We start from the raw sequence: 19,284 nt of genomic DNA on the forward strand, positions 1-19,284 counted from the left end.
ATTATTCCATGGCTATAGTCCTCCAAGATTGTGATACTTTTACAGGGGGCTATTTTACCTGCCTCTTTAAGACCACTTTCTCTACTCTAAACAGGACACAGAGTTTTCCTCTGGTAGTTTGCAATATGGAATTTAATAAAAAATCAATTCCTAATACATATTTGGGCATGACAAAAATATAATTAATTTAGATAAAACATCGTTTGTTTTTTTATCTGTGGCTTTTAGTTCTGCCCTCATAACAATTAGTTCAGTTCACCTTTGCTTACATGAGGCATCATTAGGGCTTTCATGTTCTTGGGGAGTCTTTTCCACTGCTGTCCCTCTTCTTTTCCAGGAATTGCTCTGATTTATTCAGGTCTGCCATGGCTTGAGCAGCTATTGATGCAGGTTTTCTTACTAGAGTATTCAAAATGAATAAAGTGTATAAAAATGATTAGGAGCAGTGTGCAGGATAGTGTCTTCCATTCCCACAAAGTTCTCAACTTTATTGTCTGTTTCATCCCAAGACCCCACAGAACATCTTACAGTCCATCCATAGATCGCTGATGTTGAGTAGTGTGTGGTGTATCTCCTTCATTGTTCCGGGTAGTCTTGCATGCAATTATTAACCAAGCTAATGAAGGTACCATTTTTCAGTGATTTAGGTAGCATGTAGGCACTGGCAGATGGATGGGAGCATTGTAAAGATGTTAGTTTACTCACTTCCATCCCAGTTTATTTTTTTTAATTTTTTTAATGAGAAATGTTCATGCACATACATTCTATATATGGTATACAATCAATGACTCACAATATCATTACATAGTTGTGTATTCATCATGATCTTTTTTAGAACATTTGCATCACTCCAGAAAAAGAAATAGAAAGGAAAAAGAAAAAATGCATATATGCTATACACCTTACCCCTTCTTCTCATTGACCACTCGTGTTTCCATCTACCAAATTTATTTTACCCATTGTCCCCCTATTGTTTATTTATTTATTTATTTTTATTTATTTATTTTTTGTCCCTTAGTACATACTCTGGGAAAAAGGAACAACAGACACAAAATGTTCACAATCACACAGTCCTATTGTAAATGTTGTATCTTTACACAATCCTCTTTATGAACCTAGGCTACTGGACCACAGTTCAAGAATTTCAGGTCCTAAGTGGGGAAAATTCAACTTCCCCATTTAGAGAATTCCTGATATTCTCACAAGCAGTGGGGACAACCAAATCCATAGGCCAAGCCCTCAATCTTGGGGTTTGTCCCTATGAAATTATCCCCACAAAGGATAGGCTAAGCCTACTTAAAATTAGGCCTAAGAGTCACCCCCAGATAACCCGTTTTGTTGCTCAGATGTGGCCTCTCTCTCTCTCTTCAGCCAACATGACAAGTGAACTCACTGCCCTTCCCCTCTACCCAACACAACTCTCAGGGGTGTGAACTCCAGGCAGTATGGGACAGAAATCCTAGAATGAGCTGGGACACAGCATCAAGGGATTGAGAAAACCTTCTTGACCAAGAGGGAGAAGAGAGAAATGAGGCAAAATAAAGTTTCAGTGGCTGAGAGATTTCAAGCAGAACTGAGAGGTTATCCTGGAGGTTATTCTTATGCATTATGTAGCTATGCCCTTTAGAGTTTAAGTGTTTTAGAGTGCTAGAGGGAAGGGCCTGAAACAGTAGAGCTGTGTTCCAGTAACCATGTTTCTTGAAGATGATTGTATAATGATATAGCTTTCATATGTGACTGTATGATTGTGAAAACCTTGTGTCTGATGCTCCTTATATCTATAGTATGGACAGATGAGTTAAAAATATGGATAAGAAATAAACAAATAATAGGGAGAGGAAAAATCAAAATAAATTGAGTAGATTGAAATACTAATGGTCAATGAAAGGGAGTGGTAAGGGATATGGCATGTATGAGTTTTTCTTTCTTTTGCTGGGGAGATACTAATCAAAAAATGATCATGGTGATGAATACACAACTATGTGATGATATTGTGAGCCATTGATTGTAGCCATGTCAAGAATGTTTTACGTCAAGAATTTTTTTGACATTTTTTCATTGTTTATAATAAAATATAAAAAAAGAATTTCAGGTACTCCCTTCTAGCCACTCCAATATACCATAAACTGAAATGGGATATCTATATAATGTATAAGAATAACCTCCTGGATAATCTATCAACTCTGTTTGAAATCTCTCAGCCACTTAAACTTTATTTTGTCTCATTTCTCTCTTTTTCCTTTTCATCAACAAGGCTTTCACAATCTCCTGATGCCGGGGCCTGGCTTATCCCAGGCTTTCTGCCCCACATTGCCATGGGGATGTTACACCCTTGGGAGTCATGTCCATGTAGGAGGGAGGACAGTGATTTCACCTACTGAGTTGACTTAGAGAAAGAAGTCACATCTGAGCAACAGAAACACTTCTCTGGGGGTGACTCAGGCATAGTTTTAAGTAGTTTTAGCCTATCCTTTGCAGGAATAACTTTCGTAGGGATGAACCCCAAGATTAAGGGTTTGGTCTGTTGATTTGGTTGTACCCACTGCTTGCGAGAGAAATTCTATAAGTGGGGAAGTTGAATATTTCCTCTTCTCTCCCCTTTTCCCCAAGGGGACTTTGCAAATACTTCTTTATTCACTGCCCAAATCACTCTAGAATTTATCGGGGCATCACACTAACCTGGAAAAACCAACAAAACCTCACACCTTATTCAAGATTCCTTGTACTTATGGTGTTCAACTAAACTGAACATACAAATTAAATTAGGAAATGCACTACCAAAAATATACTTTCCATCATATAGACATCTCTCCTTTAGTCTTATCAGAAGTTGAAGTTTTAAAATACAGATGATATCACACTTTATCCTGTATTCTGATCTACCTTAGTCCTATGCAGATAAACTTCATTCATATCTCTACTCGATGTCTGACCAGTTTTTCAACTTTTTAAACAGTTCCCATATGTGGTACTTCTGACTTTCAAGGCTTCAGAGCTCTAACTGAGTCTCAGGTATCACATAAATACTCAATGTTTCTGGAAAAGACCCATGGTATATACAAACAGCTCAGTATCTCAGAATTTAGAACTGTTACACCTCATGTATATATGTGACTGCTGTAGGAGCTTAGAATCTAGGGCCCTTTATAAAAAGCCTCAACCTGATAATCTATGCTGTTAACTTTAGTTCAAATAATTTTTATATGATTGTTAGTCCATAAGACTGAAGCATGATAGCATTTGTCTTTTTGTTCCTGATCATTCAACATATAACTCTTAAGGTTGATCACCTATTTGCACACCTTACAACTACATTCCTTCTTGCAGACACTCAGTAGTCCATTGTATGTGTGCACCATAGTTCTCCTTTCCATTCCTTGATCATTGTACCCTCAGGCCACCTCTATTCATTGTGGATTGGGAACACTGCTGCCAGAAACACCAGTGTACAAATATCCATTCATGTCTGCACACTTGCTTCCTCCATGTACATACTGAGCAATGGGATCTCAGGATTCTATGGCAAACCCACCCCTAGCCTCCTGTGGAAACACCACTCTGCCCTCCAAGGGCTGCACCTCTCATTTCCCTACTGACAGTGAATAGGAACATTTATTTTGCAATATTTTCTCCAGTGTTTGTTTCTCTCTGTTAATTTTTAAACAGTTTAATCCACACATCATACAATACAGCCTAAGTATACATGTTGGATTTCAGACTAAGAGCAAAAAGAACTTTTGATACAGAGCTCCCTCAGTTTCCTCCTCAGTATCCTTGGCAGGTCCAAGGAACCAGATATGACCCAATTGCCATACTAGCCAGTATTGTATATTCCAGACAACACTGCTGATAACACTCTCATAAGAATAACTCAGCGATCTATCATACCCTAAGTCAACAAGCCCCATCCAATCAAGGGACAACACATCACCTGGTGGGCAGCCTCCCTTCCTGGCATCACTTTCCCTTTAAAACACAGCTCCCAAAACAAAGACCAGGAGCCATACTCTTTTTATTCCTGCTGACTCCTCAGGTGGGAGCCAAATTCAGGCTCCTACCTCATTTCTTATTTTCTCTCTCTTACTTGCTTCCTCCATACTTGATTCCTTCAATAAATCTGTTAATCTTTGACTAGTTGTCTAATGTGGAATCCTTAATGACCCTGTGCCTAACATTTGGTTCTGTGACTTGAATCAGAGGTCAGACTGAGGCTTAGCTTTCCAGCCCCTTGGGACTACAGGAACAGCCTCCCAGTCACTCTGTTCCCCCAACCAGCACAGTTGTATGTAGGCTTCTAAGCAATTTATAGCTTGAGTTCACCAGCTCAGACCATCTAGACATGATGCTGGCTCACTTCCACAGCAATCAAGCATCTGCAACTAATTAAGCCCTAGGTAAGTGACACTTTCTGCACAGATCCTCCCCTTCAGTGTTTTGTTTGGTGTTCTTAATGAGCTCTATTTAAACTACTTAAAGTTTAATCTTATTACTGCAAACAAAGGAGAACATTAAAAACTCCCTCTGGAATTTCCCTCCTACCCCTGGAATTTCCCTAAAAAAAAAGGCTGGCAGGAAACTGCCTCTGAAAAAAGCAACAACCTTTTCCAATGGGCTTAATCACAACTTTTAATAAAACAAATCCAATAATTGAAAATATATATTTTTTAAAGCATGGAAACTTTCAGGGTTCCATGGCCTTTACCTAAAACTTTCAAACCCAAAAGGCATGTTGTCTTCATGTCTGTGCAACCAATTAAAAAATTTTCCTAAATTTAAACTTGGGATAAATTCAATGAGCTCAGTATAGTTTCCAGAACATAATAGTCAATGTACTTTTAAAATTCTTCATAATTTTAAAGTATTACAAAAAACAATGGAGGAAGTTAAATAATAAATCTTTAAATTAAACAAATGCAATTTTGTTATGCTTAAATGTTCTGCTTAAGTTTAAATAAGCTTACTAATAAATAAACTAATATTGTGGGTACAGTCTCAAAATTCCTCGTAGGAATAACCTAACAAGTTGCCTAAACTAAGCAATGCACCTGGTAATAATAAAGCTTATAGAAAATATAATAAAATTAAAAATACACTAATGTTTCAAGGAAGTGCATATTAATGTTTCAAATGTACATTAACTAAAGCATTTTAAATATTTGGCATTGTTCTAGCAAATTTAATTTTGTATTGTATGTGGTTAAATGTTTGCTTGAAGTAATGGGTTGAGTACGAAGGATATAAAGGATATGTTTTTATTAAAAAAAAAACAAAGAAAGAAAGAAGTTTTGCCCTAAGATAATGTGGATGGCTATTGCAGAATGAGGAGGATGTAGAACAAAACCTAAATGAAATAGTAAAGTTGCTAAGGGTTTGTGGACAGGAAGGTTATGATCAGGGTCAGGGAAAATTTAATGGGTGTATCTATAAAATTAAAAAATAAATAACTTAAATATTAAGTAATAAACTGAGGCAAAACTAAAATTTGTTTTCTCTCTGTTAAAGTAACAAAGTTTTCTTGGACTATTGGCCTGTTTTAATAAAAAGTCATAAAAGTCTTTCCTAAATAATCAGTGTAGGGTGGGCAATGGTGGCTCAGTGACAGTGTTCTTACCTGCCAGGCAGGAGACCTGGGTTCGATTCCTGGAACCTGACCATGACAAAAAATAAAATAAAATAAAACAATCAGTGTCAAAAGCAAAAAGTCTATGTTTTATCAGAATAATTTCTTGTAATTTATGTTAACTTTATCATATTCTTGTCTGTGTAAAAAAAATAAATCATCTCACTGTTCAAGAAAGTTAATTTTTTTCTCAGCTTTAATTACTAACTTTTTGTACATTATGTTAACTTTGTCATGTCCTTGGCTGTATAAAAAATAATAAATCATCTCACTTTAAAAAGGTTAAGTCTTTTCCTCAGCTTTAATTAAAATAAAAAATGAATATTATTTCAAACCTAACAACTTTTTACATTTGCTTTCTCAAAGTCAAACTCTAAAAAAAATCATTTTATTTCAAATAATTGCAGAACACTTGTTCTTTAACGTTATTTAAAAAATTTCTAAAAATAAAGTTCATTTAATGTGTTTTAGGTTGCATAACATAATTAAAGAATGTTATAAAAATTAAAATATTTTCTAACCCTTTGTAAATAATTAATATAAATATGCTTATTAGAAAATATGCAGGTTCAAAAGCTTCCTAAATTTATTATCCAATTTATTTCTGTGTGTGGTCTAAAGAAATAAAAACTATAAGTAAAATAAATATAAAAATAATATCCATAAAATAAATTTTATTTATTATAATCATTGCTAACTTCAAGCCATAAATAGGTACACAGAATAATAAACAGTTAGGGGATGTAAATTTTGTATGTTAAAATCATTGTTAATTATAAACCCTAAATAATTACAAAAAGTTGTAAAAAAAAGTGGTTTATAAAAGTAAATTCTGTCTGTCATAGTCAGACAGGTCTGTTTATTATATATTTTCAAAAAGGAAAGCTTTTGTGTTAAGCTAAATATTCATACAAACTAAAGTCAATTTTTCTCTGATAATATGAATATCATGAATTAACATGAATTATTAGTATGCTCTTAAGTGTAAAATATTTTAAAAAACAATTATTCTTAATTATCCAAATACTGTGTCTAAAATATTTTACAACAGAGTAATATCCTTGTTAGTGTTTATGTTGGCATTATCTTTTATTTCAGAAGACAAGTCTTCTCACTGTTAGGGAAAAGCTGTTACAAATAACTTGTTCTTTCACCTTCTATAAGTGCTAAATTAGCTTAACCTATTACACAGCAAGTGTTGAAAAATATTATAGTGGTTAAAGAAATTTTCTATCATGTTGTTGGTTAAATTTGTATAAGTAAAACATTCATATATTTAAAGATTGTATACATTCCTGAAATTTTAACAATACTTTCATTGTTGATGTTATATCCTAATACTAATCTGTATAATGTAAGCAATGGTTTGGTGGTGTTAGTCATGGTTTTAGTTATTCTAAAAAAGCTAAAGATCATAGAAACAGCCAAATAGTCAGTTGTACCACTTTGCTCTAATACTTCTCTAAAATTATATATGCCCAACTTTAAAGAAAAGATTGAACAAATATAGATACATTGTATTTTTATCTGTTAATATAACTCTTGTAAATGTATAAAAGTGAAACAGAACAAAATAGCTATGGTTTCATAATATAAAACAGCTGTCTAATGTTTTTATTTTAAAAGAGGCTTTACCTAAGCTCAGATTGTAAGCTTTAACTGTTGTCATTAAATTTTGAGGTGCTTTGCTCTTGGTATAAAGCCCAGTAGTTTGCTGAAACTTTAAATGTCTGTACCCAAAACTCAGATTTGATTCACCAGCTCTAAAAGTTAACATGGGTTCACAAAGCAATGGTTTAAGAAAAAAAGCTGAGAAAGATCAAACTCCAATTAAACATGTCATGAAACTGATCTGTTTAAAACTAAAGTAAATCAATATACAAGGTAAAGAATAATATTATCTGTATGTTAAAGCTTTAACTTTTGTGTAAAATTTTAAAAATGTTTATTTTATCCAAAATTTGCACTATCTTATTTAGCTGGTTTATTCAAACAACCTAATTCAGCTTTAATAATTAAAATAAGAAACAAAGTCTTAATGTTATATACAAGTTAATATTATGCCAATGATGCATTTCAGAGTATTTTGGGCAAAAATATAAAAAGTGTTTGCAAAATCCCTTGAGAAACTGGGAAAGTTAAAAGTATAAAGCTTCCCCACCTAGAGAATTCCTAACATTTTTCTTAAGCAAGAGAGGCCCCCAATTTAAGAAACCAAGGCCTCAGCTTTGGGGCTTGCCCTTAGGAAACTTATTTTTTGTAATAGTAAACTCAGCCTACTTAGAATTAGTGCCTAAGAGCCATCTCCAGAAAATCTCTGCTGTTGCTCAAATGTGGTCTCTCTCTAAGCCAAACTCTGAGCTTCTCCCCAGTGTGAGACATAATTTCCAGGGCTGTAAGCCTGGCACTGTCAGCATGAAATAACCACTGGCCCTGGCATCATGGAACACAACTAGCCCTGGCACTGTAAGCCAGGAATAAACCTGGCCCTAACATGGATGAACTAACCAAAAGGGATAAAAGAAATAGAGTTTCAATGGCTAAGAAATTTCAAATCAAGTTGATAGATCAATCTGGAGGTTACTCTTATGCAAGCTTCAGCCAAATATTGCAAACTGACACAATATGGCAAACCCCAACCAACAGTGTTCCTAAAAACCCTAAAATATCTAGTGCTCTATACAATTTTACTTATTAAGCTTATGTTTCAGAAACTTGAAACCTCCAAATTGTTCCAATGCCAAAGAATCCCTAAAACCCAAAGAAACTAAATTCTCCAAAAATAACAACTAGTTTAATTTTTACCCTAACCCCCTGCTTCTTACAATGTCTGTCTAGATTTATTCACAGGTCAATAGCAGCCATGACCAACCAGCAGAATTCTGAAAACCTACTTCTGTTATGGCTCCTGTCATAGCAAAAACATCATTATCAATTCATTCCAACAGAGGATGCCCAAAAAAGCCTACTATGCTCTGATCAGCTCAAAGCAATCCCTCCCCAACTATGCTCTTTTGTCCACAGGAAGTAGTCAATGAAAGAACACAATACCCCTACTTCTTCAAAATTGCTTTGAGCTAAACTAAGTCACTAACTCAAACCCTATACCAGCTTTATTCAATTTTATTAAAATAAAAAGGCTGGAATGTTGGATTTCAGACTAAGCAATAGGAACTTTTGATGCAGAGTGCCCTTGACCCCTTCTTCAGCATCCTTGTCAGGTCCAAAGACCCTGATATGAACCAATTGCCATACTAACTAGTATTGTATCCTCCAGACAGCAGTGCTGACAATGTCCTACCTTGCCAGCATCTCACCCTGCCTGATACATGCACTGACATATCGATGGAGAATACCTCAGCAATCTATCATACCTTAATTCAACAAGCCCCATCCAGTCAAGGCCAGCACACCACCTAGTGGGCAGCCTCTCCTCCTGGTGTCACTTTCCCTTTGAAACACAGCTCCAGAACATCCACCAGGAGCCATATTCTTTTTCTTCCTGCTGGCTCCCCAGGTGGGAGCCAATTTCAGGCTCCTATCTCCTTTCCTCTTTTCACTCTCCCACTTGCTTCCTCCATATTTTATTCCTTCAATAAATCTATTGATCTTTGACTCATTGTATTGTGTGGAAACCTTAATGACCCTGTGCCTAACAGTATAGATATGCCTTCATACCAGACATTTCCCTGTCTCCATACCAGACATTTCCCTATCTTTCAAAAAAATCAATATCTCTTTTCCAATCCCTTCACCTATTGACATTTAGTTTTCACTAATGCCTTTGTTACATTCAGTGGAAGCATATTACAGTGTACTGTGGAATGAAGACCTTTGCTTATATTGACTGTACTTTTTCTCATATACTATCTATTTTCCACATCCTACAATACAGACATTCATTTGTTCTTCCTCATGCAAAAACATTTTTTAATTTGTACACTTAATCACTATCATTGTACACTCTAGGCATTCTTAAATTATACCATCTCAGTCTTTATCCCCTATCTTTCCTTCTGGCTTCATATGTGCCCCCAATCCTTCTCCCTCTATTATACTCACATACAATTTCATTCAATATACTTATATTATTGTGCTACAATCAAGTAGTAATGTGCTATCCATTTCTGAATTTTTACACTCAGTTCTGTTGCACAATCCGTATTCTTCTAGCACCAATTGCCCAATCTCTACCCTGTTTTTATCACCTGATAGCCTATGTTCATAACTTCAATTTTCCAAGTTCACTCATTAATATTAATTCATATTAGTGAGGCCATACAGTATTTGTACTTTTATTCTGGCTAGTTTCACTCAGCATAATGTCTCAAGGTCCGTTCACATTGTTACATGCTTCATGAATTTATTCTGTCTTACAGCTGTGTAATGTTTCAATGTATGTATATATCACAGTTTGTTTAGCCACCCATCCATTGATGGACATTTGGGCTGTTTCTATCTCTTGGCAATCATAAATAATGCTGCTATAAACATTAGTGTGCAAACATCCCTTATATCCCTGCCCCAATGTCCTCTATATAGTTAGATACCTAGCAATGGTATTGCTGGATAATATGGTAGCATGGTCAGGTTCATGTGTCAGTTTGGCCAGGTTGTGGTTCCTGGTTTTCTTGTTGGGCAGGTGCTCACTTGTCTGTTGCTATGAAGACATTTCATTGTCATAAGTCATGATCATTTGGTCTGTATCCACAGCTGTATCCACAGCAAACAGGAGTGTCTTCTGCAATAATTGATGCTTAGTCTAATTCTGGAAGGCTTTTAAGTAGGATTCAGAAGAGACAATCACTCTTCCTGCTTCAGCCAGACAGCTTCTCATGAGAGTTCATGGAGATCTTCATTTGAGCTGCTGGCTCATAGCCTGCCCTACAGATCTTGGATCCTTACACCCCCACAGTTGCCCAGCCAACCTCTCCTGAGAATTAGTTGAGGACTTTCATTGGAGCTGCCAGCTTGCAGCCTGCCTTCCAGACCTTGGAATTCATGTCCCCATGGTTATGTGAGACTCTTTTATATATTTTATTTTTACAGATATTACTGCTGAATCTCTTTTTCTAGAGAATGCTAGCTAATACATATGGTAATTCTAGGCTTAGTTTCTTGAGGAACCACCAAACTGCCTTCCAGAGTGGTTGTAACATTTCACATTCCCACCAGCAGTGGATAAGTGTGCATCTTTCTCCACATCCTCTCCAGCATTTGTTTATTTTCTTTTTTTTTTATAATGGTCATTCTACTGGGTGTCAGATGATATCTCATTGTGGTTTGATTTGTATTTCCTAATAGCCAGTGAAGTTGAGTATCTTTTCATGTGCCTTTTAGCCATTTTCTCTTCTGAGCAGTGTGTGTTCATGTCTTTTTCCTATTTTTTAAATTGAATCCCACTTAATTTATGCCCTTGCCTCTTGTGTCCAATCATGTAAAATACAATTGCATAATGACTCACTAGCTTTCCACCTATAATACTACCCAGTATGATGTTGATATTCAACATCAATATAATCTCTCATGGTATTATGGAGTTTCTGCTCAGGAGATTGTATTCTGAGGGTCCCCTCCATTAGGTCACTACTTGCTGTTTTAATTCTTATAGAACTGGACATCTTTGCTGGGATGACTTCCATTCCTCTACTTCCAATACTTCCCCTTTTCCTCCTCTTCATCCCTAGATGAAGAATCTATGTGATCCCAAACTTTTGTGTTCTACCCCAGATTAGTTAGTGTGATGGTTAGGTTCTGGTGTCAACCTTTCCAAGAGATTATGCCCAGTTGTCTTATCAGGAAAACACTGGCCTGACCATTGCTGCAAAGATATTTTATGGCTGTTTAATAGACTACAAGTCTGGTGTATTAAATATCAGTCAGTTGATAGCATCTGTCACTGATTACATCTGCAATCAACTAAAGCATGTCTCCCTCAATGAGATAATCCAATCAGTTGAAGACTTTTGAGCAAGAAGAGAAATTTTTATTGTTTCTTCAGGCAGTGTGATCCTTTGGAGTTCATCCAAACTCTTCATCAGAGCTGCCAGATTCACAGCCTGCCCTATGGATGTTGGACTCCTCCATTGCCATAGTTATGGAAGACACTCTTATAAATCTCATATTTACAGATAATTTCTGCTGGTTCTGTTTCTCTAGAAACAGAATAATAAAATTAGTATTCTCCAGACCTGGACTTGTGGTGATTTTCAATGATGAGCATGAAAATATCTACATATTAAAGTTTCTAGTTGCTCATCCACAAGATGTGACCTCTCAGTTAAGACATCTTTCATGTCTGCTTGACAGAGCCATGTGTCCTTTTCTAACTTTAATTCCTTCTCTTTATGGTAGGCTGTGATTGTTGCCATATGTTCTGCCTCTGTGACCATATTTATCACTCCTAAAAGGGAACAGGCTATGACTCTCACAACTTATCATTCTCTTTTTCTTTTCCTAAGATTTAGCTGTCCTGCTGTCTGTTGCATAACAAGTAACTATCCCACTGGAGTTTGTAGGGCATCCCCATATTCTGGACAATGCAGGCCAATCTCAGATTTCCCCTTGTCATGTTTCATTTTGCTAGACCCATAACTACTGCTTCCAGTAGTATCTCTACCTCCTTGCTGGCTTGTCAATTCTTCAGGCCCAGAATAGGTTTATGCAATGCATGGGCTGGTGCTGCTGTGAGACTAAAAACATGCCAGGCACAGAAGTAGACATTGATTTTTTATTAGGAGTTATGATCAGGAAAGATTCTCCTGTGATAGCCTTTCCAGAGGGATCATGCATCACAAGGGACAGGATTGCAATGGGCACTATCTAAATGATTTTAGAACAAAGAAGTTCCACATGGTATGAGTACATTAGGACTCTAGTATGATCATTAAAGGGATTTAAGACCTTATACTTTACTAAGATAAATAGTTAAGACTAAAATACAGTCAATGCCATTTTAAATCAATGATTACATTCTTTTCCCTCCAGGGAGGTTGTTTACTATCTTGATGTTTGTCCTGATTAAGCAGCTGTAACATGCTCAGGGTCTTATTCCTGTTTAGGAGGGTGCCCAGGTCCTGGGCTGCCATACTTAGCTTTCCGAATAAATTTGATACTTGGCTTTTCCATTGCTGCAAAGTAGATTGTTGAAATTTTGCTTGGATTCAATTGAATCTGCAAATTACTTTGGGTAGAATTGTTATCTTAATGATATTTAGTCTTCCAATCCATGAATATGGAATGCCCTTCATTTATTTAGGTCCTCTTTCATTTCTTTCTGCAATGTTTTTATCCATTCTGCCAATCTGTGTCTTTTGATTGGGCATTTTAATCCACTAACATTCAATGTCATTACTGTAAATGTAGTACTTTTTTTGTTTCTTTTTTTCCTTCCTTGAAGCTTCATTTTCTGTATAGTTGATATTTTGTGATGTATCCAGCTTATTCTTTAACATATCTGTTTCTGCATTATTGAAAATGCACTTTTTTTGTGGTTACACTAGGGTATCTATTGCACAACCTACATATAAATCCTACTAATTTGAAAAGATTTTGACTGTGTACATATTCTTTGAATCTTTATTTTTTCTCACTGCTCCAAGTTACTCTTGTCTTTTCCTTATAGTCTGTGCAACTCACTTTATTAATTCATATACAGTGGGAATTTTTCTGACCAACTCTCTCTGTTCCCATTTATTTGTATTATAAATTCTTCTCATTTTTCAGGAACAGTTATTTTCAGATAGTGAATTTTTGGCAGTCAGATGTTCTCTCATTATCTTAAATGTATCATGCCATTGCTTTCTCACTTACATGGTTTCTAATGAGAAACTGATACTTAATCTTATTGAGCATGCTTTTATGTGAAACTTTTTTCCTGTTTCAAATTGCTCTCTTTTCTTTGGCATCTGATTTCTGATTAGTATTGTATGGAAGTAGGTCTATTAGAATGTATTCTTTTGGAGTACATTGTGATTCTTGAACATGTATATTTATGTCTTTTATAAGTGTTTGGAAATTTTCAGCCTTTATTTCCTCAAATATTTTTTCTGCCCCTTTTCCTTTCTCTTTTCCTTCTGAGACATACATGACTTGAAAGTTGTGCACTTCCTGCTGGCATTCAAATCCCTGAGACACTACTCAATTTTTTCTATTCTTTTCCTTCTGTGTTCTTCTGACTGTATGCTATCAATTGCCTTGTTTTCTAGTTCACTGATTCTTTCTTCTGTCTTTTCAAATCTGCTATTGTATGCCTTCAGTATATTTTAAATCTCTACTGTTGTGCTTTACTTCCCATAATTTTGGTTATATTTGTTTGTATACTTATAATTTCTTCTTTATGCTCATACACTGTCATTTCAATATCCTTTAATTCTTTATTTAAATTTTATTTCCTCTTCTGGGGTTGACTTAAGAGATTTGTTTGAACATTTGTGAATGATTGCTTCAAGTTCTGTGTTTCCTCTGAATTTTTAATTTGTCTCCTTGACTGAGCCATATCTTTGTGTTTCTTAGTATGGCTTTGTGCCAGTTTCAAGTTATTATGTACTCAGAAGCAGCTATGCCCTTTAACTCTTATTCAATATTGCTGGGTGGAATCTTTTTTATTGTTTACATGGAGATGTGACTAACCCAACTGTAGTTGGTAACTTTTTATTAGATGGCCTCTGTGGAGATGTCTCCACTCATTCAAGCTGGGGTTGCTTAATGGAGCCCTTTAAGAGGGAATCATTTTGGAAAAAACTTTAGAGCCAACAGAGACCATGCAGCCATAGAACTTTGGAGATGCGGAAGAAAGGTGCCCCTGGGAAAGCCTTATGAAATATTGAGAGAAAGCTAGGAGATATTGCCATGTGCCATCCCAGCTGACAGAGGTGTCCAGATCCAAAGACCCCAGCAGACAGCAACCACATAATTTTCCAGTTGGCAGAACTGTTCCAATGTCATCAGTATTTTTTGATGTAAGTTCTTTTTGGTGCCTTAATTTGGACATTTTAAAGGCCTTAAAACTGTAAACCTGCAACTTAATACGTTTAATTTTTAAAAGCCATTCCATTTCTGGTATATTGCATTCTGGGAGCTTTTACAAACCAAAACAGCTTGTAACCTTTTCTTACTGATATTTAGGTATCTTATTATTTTCATGCACTAATCCTGAAGATCAGCTTATCCCTATTTTCCTGGGTTTTATTGTTGATTGTCTTTGTATTAATGTACTTCTTTGATGCTAGATCCAACTTATTCTGGATATTTAAAATAACCTGTGCTTAACTGATAAAATTTTTCTCAGTACTTCTTCATCTGATTCTTGCCCAGGCTATGTGCTATGATATTTTAGTGTGTGTTTTGTGCAATTTTATCACCTCCAGGGGAGGGCTTCCTTTCTCCTCTGTTACTTCCCTGGAGATCTTGAACTATTCTGTTTGTATTTTTTTACACAGAATTTTTCCTAGCTCTATTTTTTCTTTAAATTCTCCCCCTCACTTTGTGACCATTTTCCTTATACATTTCAGTTCTGGACTTTCTTTTAATGTCTCTTTCTCTATGAGGATATTTTTTGGCTTCTGGCTTGTTCTTCATTTGAATATGTCATGCCAGGGAGCATAATATGACCAATACAGAAGTTTGGGTCACTCAAGAAAAGACTGTTTTGTATTTAGAGTTTCACACCAACAGTAACTGTCTTGAATGCAGTACTTGGCTTCCATTTTGCTGTAGTTTCTCTCTTCCACTTACTCAGTGGCTTTTTTGTATCCCTTTCCTCAGTGGCTAGTGTCCTCCAGATGTCTCTACAGAATTGTTTCCTTGTACCTAGGTATGCAAGAGTTATAACTCACTTCTGTGAGTTCCTCTAAAGTCTGTGTCCCTCCTCAGTGGAACCTGGGTTGCTGCCTCCTGAGAACATCAAGCTGTGTAGGACCAAGTAGGGGGAAGACTGGTCAGTTCAGCATGGAATTTTCATGCCTGATATTTTTCTCTTTTTCAATTCAGCTTTTGTGGCATCCATCTCCAGTTTCCATTGTCCTATAAAGTTCTAAGCAAATTGAACTTATTGTTATAGTTACTGAATATTTGGGGAAGTTTTTCAGGTACGTCTTGATCATCATGTTGATGATGTCATCTCCCTTTGATTAACTTTTGATGAATAAAATTCATAATATTGATGAGGTCCAGCTTTTCTATTTTTATTTTATTGCTCATGCTTTTAGTGCCATATGTAAGAATTCATTACCAAATCCAAAATCGCAAAGATATTTCTCTGTGTTTTCTTTTAAAATTTTAGTGGCTTTAGATTGCATATTTAGGTCATTGAACCATTTATAGTTAATTTTTGTAAATGGTGATAGTTAGGGTTCCCAATTAGTTCTTGGCATGTGGTATTCTGTTGTCACTGTACTGGTTGTGGAAAGCACTATTTTCCCCCATTTTAATCTATGGCACCCTTGTGGAAGATCAATTGAACACTGAAGTAAAGTCTTGTTTCTGGAATCTAAGTCACATTCTATTGGTATAGTCCCCAATGTCAGTATCAAACTGTTTAATTACAATAGTTTTGTAGTAAAAAGGGAGGATAAACATTCATGATAGGGATTATCCTCCCTATCAAGGAATCCCAAAGAACATGAGAAAAGATTGACAAAATTGAAGGAAGAGATAGACATTTCAAAAATGATAGTAGGAGAACTTCAATACACCACTCCTATAGATAGAACAATGAGAGAAAGGGTGAGCAAGTAAATGAAGGGCTTAAACAATTTCATAAATGAATTAGACCTTAAACATATGTAAGTTTTTATCTTCCAAAACAGCAGGATATACATTTTTCTCTAGTGCTCATGGAACATCTTCAAGATAGATAATTTGCTGGGGCACAAAACAGATCTTTGTGAATTAAAAACATTGAAATTACTCAAATAGCTTTCTCTGATCACAATGAAATGAAAATGGAAATCAGTAACCACCAAAGAAGAAGAATGTTCACAAATATATGGAGATTAAATAACACACTCTTAAACATCCAGTGGGTCAAAGAAGAAATTGCTAGAGAAATCGGTAACTATCTGGAAACAAATAAACATGAGAATTCAATGTATCAGAATTTATAGGATTTTGTCAATGGCTGTGCTGAGAAGGAAATTTATTGCCCTAAATGCCTATATAAGAAAAGAAGAAGGAACAAAATTAAATGACTTAACTGCTCACCTGGAGGAACTTGAGAAAGAATAGTAAACTAACCCCAAGCAAATAGAAGAAGAGAAACAATAAAGATTAAAGTAGAATCAAATGAATGAGAAAACAAAAGAACAATAGAAAGGACCAATAAAAGCAAAAGTTGGTTCTTTGAGAAGACCAGCAAAATCAATGGACCACTAGCTATGGTGACAAAGAAAAAGAAGAGAGGATGCAAATAAACAAAATCAGGAACAAGAGGGTCGTCATTACCACAAACCCTGTAGGAACAAAAAATCTATAAGAGGATACCATGAAAAACTATATGCAAACAAACTAGACAATGTAGATGAAATGGAAAAATTCCTGGAAACATGCAAACAAGCTACACTGAAAGTAGAAGAAATAGAAGATCACAACACACCAATCACAAGTAAAGAGATTCAATCAGTCATCAAAAATCTTCCTACAAAGAAAAGCCCGTGGCCAGATGGCTTCAAAGGGGAACTGTACCAAATATTTCAAAAAGAACTAACATCAATCCTTCTCCAAATTTCCAAATAATTGAGAAAAACTGAATGGTACCCAACTTATTTTATGAAGCTGACATCACTTTAATACCAAAACTGAGTAAAGATGCTACAAGAAAGGAAAACTACAGACCAATCTCTCTAATAAGCATAGCTGCTAAAATTTTCCCCAATATACTATCAAATCAAAATAAAAAACACATTAAAAGAATTATACTCCATGACCAAGTGGGGTCTATACTAGGAATGCAAGGATGTTTCAAAACAAGAAAATCAGTTAATATAATACAGCTCATTAACAAATTTAATGGGAAAAATCAAATGATCACCTCAATTGATGTTGCAAAAGCATTCAACAAAATTCAGCATACTTTTCTGAAAAAAAAAACACTTCAAAATGTAGGAATTAAAGGTAACTTCTTCAAAATGATAAAGGACATATGACAAAAATATAGCCAGCATCACTGTCAATGATGAGACACTGAAAGCTTTACCCCTAAGATCAAGAATGAGACATGGATGACCTCTTTCATGACTATCATTCAACATTGTCCTAAAAGTTCTATCTAGAGCAATCAGGCAGGGAAATAAATCAATGAGATCTAAATTGGAAAGCAGGAAGTGAAACTTCATTATTTGCAAATGACATGATACTGTACTAGGAAAATCCTGTGAAATCTACAACAAAGTTATTTGAGCTAATGAATAAATTCATCAAGGTGGCAGGATATAAAATTAATGTGCAAAATTCACTAAAGCTTCCATACACAAGCAGTGACCCAATGGGAATATCAATTAAGGAAAAAATTCCACTCAAAATAACAAGTAAAAGAATCAGGTACCTAGGAGTGAACTTAAATAGGGGCATAAAAGACTTTGCACAGAAAACTACATAACGTTGTTAACAGAAATCAAACAAGATGTAAACATGTGGAAAGACATTCCCTGTTCATGGATAAGAAGATTTAATATATTCAAGTTGTCAATTCTACTCAAATTGATCTACAGATTCAATGCAGTACCAATTCCAACAGTCTAATTTGAAGATTTGGAAAAACTAGTCAGCAAATTCACATGGAAGGGAAAGGGACCCCAAATAGCTAAAAGCACCCTTAAAAAAGAGTGAAGTGTGAGGATTAAATTTCCTGATTTTAAAACTTGTTATAAAGCTACTGTAGTCAAAACAGCATGTTATTGGCACAAAGATATAAGTATTGACAAATAGAATGGAATCAAGAGTGTAGACATAGACCATGATAACTGTGGTCAATCAATCTTCAACAAGGCCCCCATATCCACTGAAATGGGACAAAATGGTTTTCAATAAATGCACATGGCAGAGTGGATATCAATAGCCTAAAGAATGAAAGAGGATCCTTACCTTAAACTCTATAGAAAAATTAACTCAAGTTGGATCAAACACTTAAATTTAAGAACCAGTATCATAAAGGTTCTTGAAAAAAATGTAGGGAAACATCTTCAAGAACTAGTAATGGGAGGTGGCTTCCTAAAGTTTACACCCAAAGAACAAGCAACAAAAGAAAAAATAGATAAAGGGGAATTCCTCCAAATCACATGCTTTTCTGCCTCAAAAGACTTTGTCAAAAAGGTGGAGGTAACCAATTTAATAGGAGAAAAGTTTGGGAATCACATATCAGATAAAGATTTGATGTCCCATGTACCTAAAGAAATCATACAACTCAATAACAAAAGAAAACTGAATCAAATTATAGAGTGGGCTAATGACATAAATAGGCATTTTTCTCATGAGAAAATACAGATGGCTAAAAAGCACATAAGAGATGCTCATTTGCATTAGATATCAGGGAAATGCAGATTAAGACTACAATGAGATAAACCTCAAAACTACAAGAATGGTTACTACTAAACAAACAGGAACAAATGTTGGAGAAGATGTGGAGAAATTTTGGCATTTATGCACTACTGGTGAAAATGTATAATTGT

The 19,284-nt window shown here is 35.3% G+C and overlaps 1 protein-coding gene across 1 annotated transcript in view; it reads right to left on the reverse strand.

Moving 5' to 3' along the window:
• Positions 1-246: 246 nt before the first annotated feature.
• LOC143661907 (period circadian protein homolog 2-like) overlaps positions 247-19,284 on the reverse strand; it is an 80,314-nt gene continuing 61,276 nt past the window's right edge. The window contains exon 6 of the mRNA XM_077135148.1: positions 247-399. The gene's annotated coding sequence lies outside the window, so the exon portion shown is untranslated. The remainder of the gene's footprint in view (positions 400-19,284) is intronic.

The sequence above is a fragment of the Tamandua tetradactyla genome, chromosome 18, assembly GCF_023851605.1.
Source record: "Tamandua tetradactyla isolate mTamTet1 chromosome 18, mTamTet1.pri, whole genome shotgun sequence".
Lineage (NCBI taxonomy): Eukaryota > Metazoa > Chordata > Mammalia > Pilosa > Myrmecophagidae > Tamandua > Tamandua tetradactyla.